General features: G+C 45.6%; 1 non-coding gene across 1 annotated transcript; it reads left to right on the forward strand.

Moving 5' to 3' along the window:
* Positions 1–2543: 2543 nt before the first annotated feature.
* Positions 2544–2659, forward strand: LOC114709410. The gene has a single exon (XR_003736925.1). It is a non-coding gene; the product is annotated as a U5 spliceosomal RNA (small nuclear RNA).
* Positions 2660–12802: the final 10143 nt, after the last annotated feature.

Below are 12802 nucleotides of genomic sequence, written 5' to 3' on the forward strand. Positions count from 1 at the left end.
AGAAAGTCCTGATTAGCCCACAAGAGGGAACATACTATCTAGCTAGATGCAGGCTGCTGATGCCAGCCACAGGTACATTGAGATAGAAAATGAAACTGCCTGTTCCTTGATGCAGGCAGGATAGATAGTGGATGAATACCTGTCAGCCTGTGCTGTGCATTGTTCTACCTCTGTCCTTCAAAACTGTATATAAGCTGGATGTGAAATAAACTCGGGGCTGACCGCCATTGACCGGCAGACCTCTCCACTCTTTTCTGTCTTCTTTCTTGTCTCATCAATCCGATCGCCTCTTCCCAGCTACCCAGCTGACTGTGGGCAGGCCCGACAGGTGGTAAGTAACATTTGCACTCTCATCTGAAAAGTGGTTCCACTGTCTTCTACCCCATTTCTTGGTCCGGAGTTCCTATCAATGTTTCCTTTTTCCTGGATTTTCACTTTCTCCCTCAATACTGAATCTTTCTCATTAGTGTCTTTCTCTTTCATTTATTTATTTATTTATTTATTTATTTATTTATTTATTTATTTATTTATTTATTTTCTGAGACAGGGTTTGTCTCTGTAGTCCTGGCTGTTCAGGAATTCCCTCTGTAAATCAAGCTGGCCTTGAACTCAGAGATCTGCCTGCCTATGCCTCCAGAGTACTGGGATTAAAGACGTGCACAACCACCCTAGCTTTTTCTTTTTTAAAGTTTTTTTTTTATTAGATTTATTTTTATTGTATGTGTATAGATGGTTTGCCTGAATGTATGTCTATACTATGTGCATGCCTGACACCTAAGGAGATCAGAAGAGGGCATGGGAATCTCCTGAAACTGGGGTTACAAATGGTTGTGAGCCATCATGTTGGGGCTGGGAATTGAACTTGGAACTTTTGGAAGACCAGTCAGTGCTCTTGATTGCTGATCCATGTGTAGGTGAGTGTCTGGATATGTGGGTGTCCAGGGAGATTTAAAAGAGGAGCTAGAGTTACAGGTGGTTGTGAACCATCCAACTCAGGTCCTTTGGAAGAGCAACAAGAACTTTTACCTCCAGCCAACTTCTCAGTACCTATTTAATTCTTGAAGATGCCAGGAGCCTGGAAGCACAGACTCAGACCCTGATCATCAGTAACAGTGGAGCCCTGAAGAACAAATCAGGTGTGATGACCCGTGTCTGTAATGCCAGCACTCAGGAGGCAGAGGCAGGGGGATTGCTATGATTGCCATAGGAGATAATTGCCCATCTTCTCTGACATCCCAAAGTTCCTAGAATCCAAGGTGACAAGGTTTAGGGCAACAACTGGATACTTTTAGGCACTTTTGGGGAGTTTAGAATATAATATGGCAAAAAAAAACCCACCCCAAAACAACAACAGACAACCTTGACAGCAAGATTCCTTGGGTGCCTTTGTGCCTTTAGCATCAAAGGGAATGGAGTGGTCTCAGTGCCAAAGATTTCAGACAGACACTCTCTGAGCGGTTGGTTACCTATATCCTGAAGGGAGCAACTGGCCCAAAGCAGAGCACAAAATGCAGTGAAGGCAGAGATTCCAGACTCCCCTTCTGCTCCTGGTTTCCTGGCAGTCCAACTGAACACTCTATGCATTTTAGACAAAATGCCTGGTATAACCCAGTTTCCAAAGATATTCACATTCCTGGGGTATACAGTGGGGTCTGGGTCTGTCTGGATTACAGTGAGACCCTATTTTAAAAAAAACCAAACAAAGAATAGGAAACTATTGTAGAATGTTATTTTAAGATGTGTTACATTTCTTTATGCTGTAGAACATTTGTTTTAATGATGCAAAGATGTGCTGCATCCTTTTATGTTGCGTTTGTTTAACTCTGTGAAGCTGTGTTACTTTGCCTGTCTAAAACACCTGATAGTCTAATAAAGAACTGAATGGCCAATTGTTGTTTTGGTATTTTACTCTTGCGGGGGGGGGGGGGGGGGTGTTACCACCCAGCTCCCAAATAAATCACACACAGAGGCTTATTCTTAACTATACATTTCATTATTTTATGTACTGTTTTCTTGTTGTTGTCAAGTTCTTGTTAACCTCCTGAGTCCAACCAGCGCTGCCCAAATGCACACGGGTGTAGAGTCCATACTGGGTCAGGAGCAACGTACCCCGGTCTCCCTCCTCAGCGGCCGTCAGCTGCCAACAGCTCCCTCTCTAAGGGTGGGACTGCGGAGACCCCTTCCCCCCGAAAAGTCCGACTCCGTGGTAGGTGTGTATACTCCTGTAAATACGGCTTTCGCCCTGGCCCTGATGGTGGCGCAGCCCTGCTGCCCAGGGCCAAAGGCTTTGGAAACCCGGCTTGTGACGCAACCTCTTTTACATACCCACAATGCATTGCACACAGATCCGCGCTTTCATTTAAAAGTGTAAAGTCTTTTACTTTTTTTCTTTTTCGTTTTGTTTTCTGAATAGTGATGCGGCTTCGAGAGACTTCCTGTGAGGGGAAAACAGAAGTCATTGACCACTTCTTTTGTGGCATTAGTTCCCATTGGTTGTGTAGGAGTTGCAGGCATCTGAGGATGGTAGGCGGGAGGTCGAGGTCATACTCTGGTTTCTCTTCAGATCGTATAAATCTTTCGCCTTTTACTAAAGATTTCCGTGGAGAGGAACAACTCTGAGTCTAAACCCAATTTTTTGAGGTCCTGCACATGCAGGGCTACATAATCGCTGGTTCAAAAATAGAGTTAATATGTCTGAGCACGGGCAGCAGTTGATGAGCAACTTCCCACAATGATAGCTTTTCTCCAGGAGTTTCAGCTCACACACCGCCTGGCTCCCATGGTGTTGCTTGCAGATCTACCCATCAGCCTTCTCAAAAGATTTTGAGTGGAGAGGTTTGAGACAGGGTTTCTCGGTGTAGTTTGGTGTCTGTCCTGGATCTCACTCTGTAGCCCAGGCTGGCCTCGAATTTACAGAGATCCTCCTGGCTCTGCAGGGATTAAAGGTGTGGGCCACCACCGCCCGCCTCAATTTTTTTCTTTTTTAGTATGCTTATATTTTATTTACTGACTTCTCAAAATATTTTTTAATAGGCTCATCCTCCAGGCAGATCTCTTGTTATTACCTGTCTCAGTATGTCATATTACTAACAGACAATCAAGCTGGCAAGATAACAACGGGAGATACATTTCTGGAGTGCCAGGGCTTTGTTGTTTTCGGTATTTTACTCTTTTGGGGGGCTTACCACCCAGCTCCCAAATAAATCACAAAAACAACAGTGACAGAGAGCCCGGCCCCCGCCCTGTCTCAAAAACGCCAAAGAAAACAGGCAGGTTTAGCGGTCCTATATTCTAGAATATAGTTTTATAAGCACTTTCCAGCTCACACACCTTTTTTCCTTTTTTGACATTCTACAAATTCAACCAAGGAGATGGAGAGGGGTCAGTGGTCGAGAGTGCTTCCTACTCTGGCACAGACCCAAGTTGGTTTTCCAGCACCCACAGCCCGTGGCTCCCAACCACCTGTAACTCCAGCTCCAAGCAATGGATCTGAGGCTCTCTCTGGCCCCCAACACCTGCATTCACACATGCATAATTAAAAATACCATTAAAAATATAAAATAAAACCCAGACAGTTTAGGAACTTTTATCCTAGACCTGTTCCTGGAGGGAGTCTTAGACCTTTCATTACATGCTCCAGTGAGAGTCCCCAGAGCCCACATCCCAATACCCCTGGACATCAGGGTTCTTCTCAATCCATCTTTTCATATCCACTATTGATTGTACTTCTTCTCTGTCTTCCTAAAATCATCCTTGGCTATCACTTCAAGCCATTTTAACTTCCTGAGCTGTGGTGGGTGACAGCTGCCAGGAATCCAAGCACTCCAGAGAGAGGATTGCCCATGAGTTTGAAGACATCCTAGCATCCTGGACTCCCAGTGAGTTTCAGGTCAGCCAAGGCTCCATATTGGGAGCTTGCTTGCCTCAAAAAACTAACAAGCCATTATAACTTTACAGCTCCCCCCAGCCCTGACTCCACTGCCTCTCAGAAAGGCCCACACTCACCTCAGATACACAACAGTCCTTACAGAAAACTGCAGACCTTGGCCGCCCTTCACCAACTCTGTCAGACAGAACTGACATCCTGGAACCAAGCCTGTTAGAGTCTATTAACTTAGCAGAGCACTAACTTCCACCAACCCCCAACTAAGAAGGTGGTTGGACGTTTGTCTGCAGGAGAGCTAGCCTCGTCTTGCTGTAACTGCCAAAGAAAATTTCAAATTCCCCTGATTTATGAAAATTTCTTGTTCTGTCAAATTATAAGACTTCATGAAACTGCTTCCTTGTTGGAATATAAAATTTGGAGTAACCTAAATATGGCTCCAGAATAAACTATCTCTTGGCTTTTTTGCTTGTTTTTGTTTTGTTTTGTTTGTTTTGGAGACAGGGTTTCTCTGTGTAACAGCTCTGGCTGTCCTGGAACTTGCTTTGTAGACGAGGCTGACCCTGAACTCAGAGAGAGTCTCTTAGCTCTTCATCCTGAGTACTGGGATTGACAATGTGGGCCACCACCACCTAGTTTTTGTTTGTTTGTTTTCTTTAACAGTTCCATATGGTGGCTCACGACCATGTGTAGCTCCAGTGCCAGGGGATCTGACATCCTCTTCTGACCTCCATGGGCATCAGGCACACATGTGGTTTATGTGCAGGTGAAGCAGACACATAAAAATAATCACCTTTTTTTTTTTCTTTTTCAAGATAGGGTTTCTCTGTATAACAGCCCTAGCTGCCCTGAACTGGATTTGTTGACAAGGCTGGTCTCAAACTCACTGAGATCCTCCTGCCTCTGCCTCCCAAGTGCTGGGGTTAAAAGGCTTGTGCCACCACTGCCAGACTAAAATATAATTTTTAAAATAAATTGAAAAGAGACCCTCAAGCCCTTGAGTACTGTGTTATGTAGTCCACAGTAGAAGAAAGGGGGAAAGAATTAGGAAATGAGCAAGCGAGCATCTCCAAGGGAAGACTCCTATAATTTATACGTGGGTGGCTTTCTCCAAGGAGGACTCCTGTAGTGGACATGTGGGTGGCTTTTGTGGTTCTACCTCTCCTGGGTGTGCTCACCAATGTTCTTCTTCTATCTGTCCCTTGTTCATTTAACCTTTTGGGGAGGTTGGTGTCTTTCAGGTCACAGGCCCTTGAACTCTAGAAGGTCTATGTTATCTCAGAGCTCTCGATCATTACCAGCAACACCCACAGCTGTCTCCTACCACAGAGGACCTTCTGACCCCTGTGATGTTGCAGGCTGGCCTCTTGAATTCACTGAGACTCACCCTCCTCCCTCTCAAGTGCTCGAGTGTGTGTAGGCATCGAAGATAAGCACTGTACTAGCTGAACCGGCCTGACCTTTCAGTTTCTTACAGTAACTAACCCCGCTCCCCCATAAAATGCCACTGTATCCTTTTATTCTTTAGGATTTACAGCCTATGGTAAACCAGTGTCACCAGGGCTCTGTCACCAGGTCCCTGTCGCCATAAGAAATGGTGTGCTGGGGTGGGTGGGGGGTAGATATCTTGGACCTATACCAAGATTTTGATTTGACCTTGCTGTCAGGGGACCATGTTGAGACAAAAAGGCCCCAAATCAAAGTGTTTGGAGCCCAACTCCTAATGACCCATGACATCTTACCCCAAACAGCCAAAAAGACAGCTGATGCTGTAAGCTTACTGCTTAAGATGGTGAGGTATCCATTTTGCTACCCAGATATGGACCCCATACAAATGACAGAGGAGACAAGACCAAGTAAGTCTCTTAAGTTATTGAAAGTAAGCAAGCAAGCCTCACCCCAACTCCCTCTCAGAGAGGTAAGTCTCTCTGAGACAATTTGTCTTTCCCTCAGAGTCTCTTTCTCTCCTGCAGCATATTTCCTTTTTAAAAATTAGTTAGCTGTCAAGAATGGTGGCACAAGCCTTTAATCCCAACACTCAGGAGGCAGAGGCAGGTGGATCTCTGTGAGTTCGAGGCCAGCCTGGTCTACAGAGTGAGTTCCAGGACAGCCAGAGCTGTTACACAGAGAAAAGAGAAACTCTGTCTCCAAAACACAACCAAGCAAACCAACAAACCAACAAACGGCAAACACTGTTCCAGCTGGCTCCCTGCCTCCCGCCCCCCTCAGCTGTCACAACCCAAAACCACAGGTGTGAATTTGTGTGTTGGTGAAAGGGAGTGTCAGTTCACCCCAACAGGATGTGATATCTTAGCTTTCACCCCCACACTAGGGAGTCAGAGGCAGACAGACGTCTGTGAGTTCAGGGTCAGCCTGGTCTATACATTGAGTTCTGGTCTAGCAAGGGCTATATGAACAAACAACAACAGAAACAAAAGCACCTCTCTGGAACAACAGAATCCAAGTTTGATGTGGTGACCCATGCCAGTTGTCCCAGCACTAGGCAGAAGGATCTCGAATTCAAAGTCATTTTCAGCTGCATGGAGTGATTGAGGCTAACCTGAGCTACAAGAGACCCCACTCCAAACGCCCCCAAACAAGCTAACCAAATCCCACAGCTGTCTAGTTGTATTATTCTCTGATTCCATTCGAAGTAAATCTGAGATGAGGAAAGTTACGGTGCCTCTCTGCCCTTCTCCAGCCCCTCTTGTGGGAACTGGGATGTTCAGTACTTTGTGTTAAATGAATGTAGTGACACAATCATTTTCGAGCTGTTGTTTACTGATTAGTGCGGAAAGTGCAATCCAGTGCCCTGTGTACATACAAGGACTCTACACCTGACTACCCTTCTCCTGGAGTGACAATTTTAATTAACACTGCTTCGTAGGTTAACATTCCAGAAATCTGGAGTTGCACTGCCCCCTGGTGGTCGGCCCACACCTTTACACCGGGGGGAAAAAGGAACTAGTTAAGGTATTTCCGGAGACCTGAGGGCGGAGCCTTAGCCTTATTTACATATCCACAATGCACCGCACAGGGGTCTTTGCTTAACTTAAAACAAGAAATGGCTGCTTCTTTTTTCAATTTTGGTTTCCTTCCGAATGGTAGAACGTTTACAGGTTTCTGTGCGAATGAGCAGAAGCATTATGCATTTTGGAGTTAAAAAAATCACCGTTTTTGAAATAAGAGTTTTCGTCACTTGAATAATACATGCAGTGATACTGAAGCCGTAAGATGCGCTCGCCTTATATTTAAGGCAAACTTTGATAGCGCGGTTCGCCCATCGGTTTGCGTCGAGAGCCAAATCACCGATGTTTATGTTCGAACCCAATTTTTGTAGGTAGTCTGATGATGGCTCTACCAGGCTACCAATAATTGTCCAAAAGTAGACTCTGGCTGTAGTGGTCACATGGTCACTTCTTCGTGCCTAATGGTAACCACGGAGTTTTCCTGAGAGTTGCTCTTTTGCTTTAACCTCAATACTGTGGGGGTAAAGGCCGCAGAACCGAAACTCAACCTTGTTTCTGGCTGCAGCAATGTTCCATGTAGGAGTAGACTATGCAAAAAGTCACAGCTAGGTATAGTTGTTCAAACCTTAGCACTCAGGAGGCAGAAGCATGTGAGGTCAGGATTGGCCGGAGATCCTGGCTGGAAATAGTAAATCATCAACAAAGTCTCCTAAAGAAACAGCACAGAGCAAAGAAAAAATCTAAAAGCAACATAGAACCCAAATCACAAAGAACAAAAGCCCCAACAAAGCCAGTCAGTGGTGGGGCAGGCCTTTAATCCCAGCATGTGGGAGGCAGAGCCTGGCCTTGTGAGTTCACAAGGTCTATATAATGAGTTCAAGGACAGGCAGGGTACACAAAGAAACCCTGTCTTGAAAAACCAACCAACTGCTAGTTGGGGGTGGGATGGGGTGGGATGGGGTGGGATGGGTGGGATGGGGTGGTGCACACCTTTAATCCCAGCACTTGGGAGGCAGAGGCAGGCGGATCTCTGTGAGTTCAAGGCCCGCCTGGTCTACAGAGTGAGTTCCAACCCAAAAAAAAAATAAAAAAAAAAAAATAAAATAAAATAAAAATAAAAATCTCCCCCCTGCCCAAAAAAAAATGAGCAACAGGGAGAGCAGGATAACCCAAACCGTGTCAAAACTGAAACACCAAACTGGGTTAGCTGGCGCTGGGGCACCGGTTTGCAATTCCTGGCACTGGTGACTGGAGGCAGAAAGCTCAAAGCCATCCTGGAACTATACAGCAAGTTGAAGGCCAGCCTAGGTAGCTTAGGAAGATACTGTCTCAAAAATAAAAAGCAGGGCTGGAGAGATGGCTCAGAGGTTAAGAGCACCGACTGCTCTTCCAGAGGTCCTGAGTTCAAGTCCCAGCAACCACACGGCGGCTCACAACCATCTGTAATGAGATCTGGTGCTCTCTTCTGGCCTGCAGGGACACATGCAGACAGAACACTGTATACACAATACATAATCTTAAACAAATAAAAAGTAGACACAGCCAGTGATACCATGGACTGTTACATGGCAGCTGAGAGGCCTGAGGCTCCCGTCTCAGCACTACAAAGTGTTGATATTCTGATCCGTCCCTCGAACTCCCTCCCACTCCTTGGCACCGTCCTTTGTCCTGATTTAAGACTCTTCCCCTTCCTCCCTCTTTCCTTCCTTTTCCTCTCTGCTCTCTTTCTCCTCATCTCTCTGTTATAACTCTCCACGTGGATGCAGGGTCTGGGTTGTGAATCACTGGCCATCATGGTTGCCATACCCCAATGGCGTGCATCTGCCCAGCCTGCTGCTGCATGTACCCAGCATGTTTCCCTGTACGCGAGGGATACTCCAGCTGGGGGGATCCCCTCCTCCTGAGTAATAATTCATCACCTGGGTGCCCAAAGTTGCCAGGCCATGCCACTGCTTTCTCCTGCCTGCACAGTCTGAGGACGGCAGCACCGAGGGGGACCCTCGTCCTCTCAGACCTGTGAGGTTCCTCCCCTCCCTTCTGACCCTTTTCCCACAAGTGAGGATTTGTCTTGTTCTGGGACCATGTGTCTTTTGGGCTTTAAGCCCTTCCAGCCCCCATGTGGAGAAGGCTTGTGTCTCACTCGGGCTCCTAGTCCATTGGCCCTACTTTTTTGGATTCTGGTCCACTGAGCAGCTTGTGCGTTCTCCTCGGTCCTTGCTGAATTTCTGGGATGCTAGAGATTCCTTCTCCACCTTACTCATGGAAAATGTGCCTGCCTCCATGAGGGCTTAACTTACCTGCCTTTGCAGTCAGACTTGGTCCCATATACCAGCAAATGGCCGCTTCCCAGCACTCCATATCCTGGTATTTACAGGACCTTTGCAGCGTCTGCCAGCGATCCGACGGATGGAAGGGGGACCCTACTCTCAAGCTTTCTCTTATTAGGTCCCTCTCTCCTGTCCAGCTGCACGGCTACCCCATTTCCCACCCCCACAGCACTGCCTCCAAGCTTTAATTCTCTAACTGTAAAACTTTCCCCCAAAAAACTTTTCTCCATTTTTCTTTCACAAAATCTATTTCCTATGAATGGAAATTTATGATTGATATGGCCACCTATATTTCTTTCTGACTTTTTTTTTTCAAGTTATGGTTTCTGTGTGTAGTTTTGGAGCCTGTCCTGGATCTCACTCTGTAGACCAGGCTGGCCTCGAACTCACAGAGATCTGCCTGACTCTGCCTCCTGAATGCTGGGATTAAAGGCATGTGCCACCACCACCCAGCCTCTGACTGACTTTTAAATTCTTCAATTTGTCTGTTCCTTATCTGCTCAGTTTATTTTGGGAAAAAAAGTCCCACATAAACACAAGGCCAGGCACCATATTTGATAGGGGCAATCATGTGATCAAGCAGTGCCATTTTAAATAAGGTCAATCATATGGTCTAGCTACCATCTTGGCTAAGATCAAAACAGGCAGGTCATATGACTTTACCGCCATCTTTACTAAGGGCAGTGTGGGTGGGATGCCCAGTGTGCAGGCCTTCGGTGTGAAGGGAGGTTAGGGAATCACCTCCTGCCACATATTATTTTATCATTGCTTTATGGGCTGTGGAAAAGTCTTCTGGTATTGGCCTGGCGCTCCCCAGCTGCCTCTCTCAGGCTTCAGCTGTCTGGGCAGAGGGAAGTCCAGCCATGGCCTGCTGTTCCTTCCTCTGCAGCCTCTCGTATGGGCAGGGCATGGAGAGGTTAAAAAGAAGATTTTACATTAATACAATTCTGATACACTTTGAGTCACAAGATCAGGATTTTAAAAGGATTTTTAAATTCTCCTTGGTTACCCACTACCTGCTTTTCTATGATTTGGATTTCAGTACTGATTGATAATACTAATTTATCTAAAACTTTTATTTTTTCCTCACTTGTCTATTCCTAAGGATGGTATTTTTTTTCTCTCCCATCTTGGGACTTCTGCTCTTCTCAATTACTAAGACTGTGGGCCAAAAGACTCCAAATAAATTCGTAAATTTTAACTCCTGTCTGGAGTTTATATATTTCAGCAGGCTGGCAGGAACATCGGAGCAGCAGTGTGGACCACAACCTTCAGCGCTTTCCCTGCTACAGATGTCAGCAGAGATTCTTGTCTGTGTGATGTGGACACAATTATCCCCTGCCTCTACAGCTGGGTCAGATAATCACATGCTCCTGACAAATAAATGTCCCACTGCCCAGCCTTTGATTGGCCTTCAGTGTGTTTTGGGGCCCTAACCACAACACCCCAATGCCAGCTTAAAGCAGTTCTAGAAGAGAATACATCATCCCATGTTCCCTGTCCAGAATAGGCTGGAATGCTGTGAAAAAACCCCTGGCATAGAAAACTGATTGGCTATCCAATGCCCATTGCTATTTATTAATTAAAATGGTTCTGCAATAAGATAAGACACGTGGGCTGGAGAGATGGCTCAAAGGTTAAGAGCACCGACTGCTCTTCCAGAGGTCCTGAGTTCAATTCCCAGCAACCACATGGTGGCTCAAAACCATCTGTAATGAGATCTGGCGCCCTCCTCTGTATACATAATAAATAAATAAATCTTTTAAAAAAAAGATAAGACACTTGACCTTCTTTATGCAGAACCAGGGAGATATTGTATGACCTTAAGGAATTATTATTTCTATATAAATCATTCAGGATGGAGTTTCTGGTCCACCAAGAAGGTCCTTTTCCTTTCCTCAGAGTTGGGCTGCACCCTGACTCACAAGCCCCTTTTCTCCTTTTCTCATTCAGCCTGGGATCATTTCCCTATCACTCTTCTTTGCCTTCTCAGGAGACAGCTTAAGCAATAATGATTTCTATATAAGTCATTCAGGATTATAATCTGGCTGTACTCAAAGATCAGAGCCCCTGTCCTCGTTAACCTCATTAAGCTGTAACTAACTGGGGAACCTGTATATTCAGCTTTAAGTCATATGTATGTTCTCAAAGTAATAAATACATCTAACAGATTTTGTTTACCCAGTCCTCAAACACCTGTAGATCTGAGAATATGACATTTAATATAAAAGCTTTTTTATGACAGAGAGACATGCCAGCTCCTGGCAGCATCCTGTATCTCCTCCAAGAAGACAGATGGCCACAGAAGAACTTCCACCCAGAAGCTCATGGCAAGGCTGACCACGCAGTGAAAAGCTGAGATCCTGTCCAGACTGTGAACAAGTGGAACAATGGAGGACCGATTGCCCCCTACTGCAAAGTCAAGGTGGGGCAGTCTCCCCAAATTTCTACTCCACAGAAAAAATCTGTCAGATCTCCTGGGCTTATGGGGTAAACAAGTGCTGCCTTTGGGGCTTCTGTCCCCCAACGACCACGGAGAGACTTGGGATTGCTGCCTAGGTAGCTGGAAAGCTGTCTCACTTCTTCTTAAATTTATCCTTCTCAGATATGACGATGTTTGATGACTAGGGTGTATCAGTTTAACAGCCCCAATCCCAAGATTTTATATATATATATATATATATATATATATATATATATATATATATATGCTCTCCAATTACAGACAGGTATGCCTCATTCACAGACTTCATGGTACAGGATAGACTGGTTTCAGATATAAATCCAGAAGCTCAAAGTTTTAATACTGTTAAATGCAGCTTTGATAAACTGATAGAACATTGACTACAAAGAATCCTTAAATTTCTATGGATTTTTAACCCTTTTGCTATGATATAAATCCATTTTAGCTATCTTACAGATACCTACAGGTTCCTAGAAAAAGTTCTGCTAAATCTATTCCAGCTGTCTTACAGATACCTACAGGCTCCCAGGAAAAGTTCTGCTATTGCATCAAGAAATCTGGTCTGATGAAAACTAGCAATCTCCAGAGCCCATTTCTGACCCTACACGTTATTCGAACATACTTTGCAGATTCACTCTTCCCACCTGACCTCCAGAGAAATAGCAGATGCCATGGCTTCTCTACTTAGGATTTGGAGTGTCGCTTCCCCACAAGCTCCTGGAACACCACTGCTGCAACCTGCCTCCTCAGCTCCCTCAAGGAACGTTCCTGAGATCTTCTGCTATGTGTGACTCCTGGTTCCCCTCCACACACTTTGCCCCTTGTCAGGTTGAAGTAGTCTCAAGAATTCAGTGCCCTTATTCCCCGACCTGCTCCCAAAATTCACCTCTCTTTATAATAATTAAAATGGAGGAACATTAGTATTCTGATCCGCCCCGTGAAATCCCACCCCTTGGCACCGCCCTGCATCCTGATGTAAAGCTCTTCCCCTTCCTCTCTCTCTCTCTTCCAGGCTGGCCTCGAACTCAGAGAGTGGCCTGGCTCTGCCTCCCGAGTGCTGGGATTAAAGGCCTGCGCCACCACCGCCCGGCTGGAGTTGCTTTAGACACGATGAGATGTAAACTCGAAGGCTGGAAATGGAAGGGGTTGAGGGAACAGA

The sequence above is a fragment of the Peromyscus leucopus genome, chromosome 2 (genome assembly GCF_004664715.2).
Source record: "Peromyscus leucopus breed LL Stock chromosome 2, UCI_PerLeu_2.1, whole genome shotgun sequence".
Classification (NCBI taxonomy): Eukaryota; Metazoa; Chordata; class Mammalia; order Rodentia; family Cricetidae; genus Peromyscus; species Peromyscus leucopus.